This window comes from Camelina sativa, chromosome 20 (assembly GCF_030686135.1).
Source record: "Camelina sativa cultivar CO46 ecotype springtype chromosome 20, ASM3068613v1".
NCBI lineage: Eukaryota > Viridiplantae > Streptophyta > Magnoliopsida > Brassicales > Brassicaceae > Camelina > Camelina sativa.
This window is the reverse complement of record NC_141899.1, coordinates 20,836,353-20,839,460: the sequence shown is the minus strand read 5'-3', so window position 1 is coordinate 20,839,460 and position 3,108 is coordinate 20,836,353. Positions and strand designations below refer to the sequence as shown.

The window sequence follows — 3,108 nt, the reverse complement described above, 5'->3', positions numbered from 1 at the left end:
AGTACCAGACTTAAAGGAACTATAATGAATAAACCACAAAAATGTAATAGATATTTTGGTCACTGAAATGTGTCTACGAATGTGGGTACTTAACATGCTCTTTATTTTTTGAATTTTAGCACTAAATATCATCGTTTTCTGAAAAGTCAAACTAATTTTGATGGTGATTAAACATACTACTTCACAAAATAAAAATAAAAATTGCCCACATTTTTGGGTGGCAAATATGATGATAAGAATAAGATATTTTGTGAAAAAACAAACTCTAGTTAATTTGCCCACATCTTTGGTTGTACCTGATTAATTGTTTTATTATATTTCAAAAAAACTAATTATTTTATTTCGAAAAAACTAAACTTCTTCAATAAAACTAAAATTGATATGCTATGATGCACAAATACATTTCTTAATAATCAAAATAAGATAAATGCATTCAGGTAGAACCCTTAACCAACATTAAATATTTTTTTCTGAAATGAAGAAAATAAAACTCATAAATTCAGACAACTGAAAACTACAGTAAAAATATGCTTCTTTTAATTAAAGATTATTGTTAATGTATGAAGCATAAACACTGGTAGTAGAGGTGGTAGAGGAGGTGATGGAAGGCATGTGATTGGTGATGGCAAGATCACCAGTTGGTTGTTGGTGATAGTTGTAGTGGTTTCCATCTATCAAAGGAATTCTAGCATGTCCTCCATCATAACCCACATTTTGTGCCAACATCATATCATTAAATGAGTTTTCTTGATTCAGATACTGATTGGAATTCAGATCTACATTCAAATTCATGTTATGATTTAAATGAAAATTCAAATCATGATTCCAAGTCATGTTATTGTAGACTCTTTGAATATGACCATAAAAATCATGCGAAGTATGATATTGAACCGGTTCTTGCAGATTTTGATTCATATTCATATTTTGGTATGGAATATGAGCACAAAACTCTCTAGCAGCAATTACCGCGGCTGTATTCACACCAACAGCAAAATCTGCAACAGTAGAAGGATCTATATCCGCAACTCCAATAGGAAGAGGAGAGAAAGAAGAAGACTCACCATTTTCTAAATGAATTTGCATCCTTTGAGTAAGCTGATTGATATTGATCAATATAGCGATGCAAATCGTGAAGGTCACTTGCACCATAATGATACTCCGACATCTTTCCTTCAAGACAATCAAACATAAATCGTTTAACTTGTAACTCCCGATTCTCAACAGCCAGCTTGTCTACTTGCTCTTTGATTTTGGTAATCTGCTCCCGCAAATACGTTTCTTGATCCATCATCTTTTTGTTTCTTGTTTCCATCGGCATCTCCATAAACTTCATTGCCACCTCTTGTGCACCTTCCTTTGACGGCCAAACCTCTGGTACCGACATATACGGACTGTAGATGACCCCACAAGCTTGGACACCACAAAGAGTTGTCAACTCGTGAAGTTTCTTCGTTATCCCTTTCTTCCTCTTCATGAATGTTTTTTTTCTTGATCTCTCATTGGCTATCAAAGATAATTTCAATTTCCTCATTATCTTTTTTCTTTTATTTTGTATGGTTTGTCTAGTTTGTTGGCACAAAGACTGTTTATATAGCAACGAAAGGGTTTCCCTATTCATTAGGTTTCTTATCACTAAGTCCAAATTAGAGGCAATAAATCTTTTATCAATTTACTATGTGTTTATCTATATATAGATCCTTATATTTCTGTGTGTAGTTGGTGCATTATTATTAGCTTATTACTTAATATAATATAATATATATATACATATAAGTTATTTTTATTATTAAAACTAATTTTATCTAGCTTAATTTGTTCGTAGATTGTTAAATTTGGAAGAATTTTGTCCAAAAAAAAGAAAGAACATATCTAGAACGTGCGGTTAGTAATATAAGAATACTTTTGTGAATAAAATTTGAAATATAGAAAAAAATATATTAGATATAATACCTTTAGAGGCGTTATGCCAGCTATTTTTTATCTAAAAATACTTTTTATTAGCTAATTATTAGAAGTAATATAGCAGGTTTGAAAATATTTCATTTTGAAAGAATTACTAAGTAGTGCATATATTTTGGTTTATTACTAGACTAGCACATATAAAGTGTTACTTACTAGAATAGTACTAATTTGTTGTAAAAAGACTTTAAACCATGTATTAATTTCGTAACTACAAAAGTGTCATTTTCATTTATAAATGGAAAAAATAATTAATAATAAAAACACAATGAAACATTAAACCCTAAACAACAATAGAAACCAAGGAGTCGTTTGTGTCGTTTGAACCGGAGTAGTGATTCAAGTGGCTTTTGTCAACAATTCTGGTAGAATTAATTTAAGAAGATGTTATGTTCAATAAATTATGACGATTATGTTGTGGTATGATTTGGGAACTAAAGAACGAACTTGTTGATAGGTATCAAATCGACAATAACAATGGAGCGAGGCGAATTCTAAAAGATGTTGGCGAAGAGTAAAAGGATGTAATAAACAACGGAAGTGGGGAAGAAAAGGAAGAGTCCACTTGAAAGTTCCTGGGTCGACTGTGAAGTTTGTTGGTGGACAGCGAAGTTTCGGATTTTTTGAAATTTTTTTTGGGATTCATCGATCAAGAGGTAATTTATGGGTCGGCCCTGGTTTTGTTCAGTAGAATAATTCTGTTTAATTTTAAAATCTTATCTATTTGTTGGTTTTGGGGATGGGTGTCGATCGACACCAAAGGAAGTGTCGATCGACACCATCAATTTTTGGTTCGACCATATTGATTTAAATTGTCGATTTGGTTTGGTTTGATTTAAGTGAAACCTTAAAATGGGGTTATTTAAGTGGAAAGTCGACCTAGGTCGTGGTTTCAGTGTTGTTTCCCTTTTTCAGAGAGAAACAGAGAGCAAGAGAGCGTTCTTGGGAGATTTTGGAGTTTTGGTGCTTTTCCTTGGAGATCTTTCTGTGGGAGTGAAGATCCAGGGCTTGAGACGTAATATAACGTTGCTTGGGTGTTGGATTCGTCAGTTTGGGTCAGAAACTTTCTACAAAAGAGGTGAGTGCATGACCATGGCTGATCTAAGCCTGAGATTACCTTTGTCTTGCTTGTTATGTGATGTTGTGGTG

The 3,108-nt window shown here is 32.7% G+C and overlaps 1 pseudogene across 1 annotated transcript; it reads right to left on the bottom strand.

The window, feature by feature from the left end:
- Positions 1 to 469: 469 nt before the first annotated feature.
- On the bottom strand, positions 470 to 1,601 carry LOC147919229 (agamous-like MADS-box protein AGL90; annotated as a pseudogene). The gene has a single exon (XR_015592942.1). The product of XR_015592942.1 is annotated as an agamous-like MADS-box protein AGL90 (transcript).
- Between the last annotated feature and the right edge of the window lie 1,507 nt (positions 1,602 to 3,108).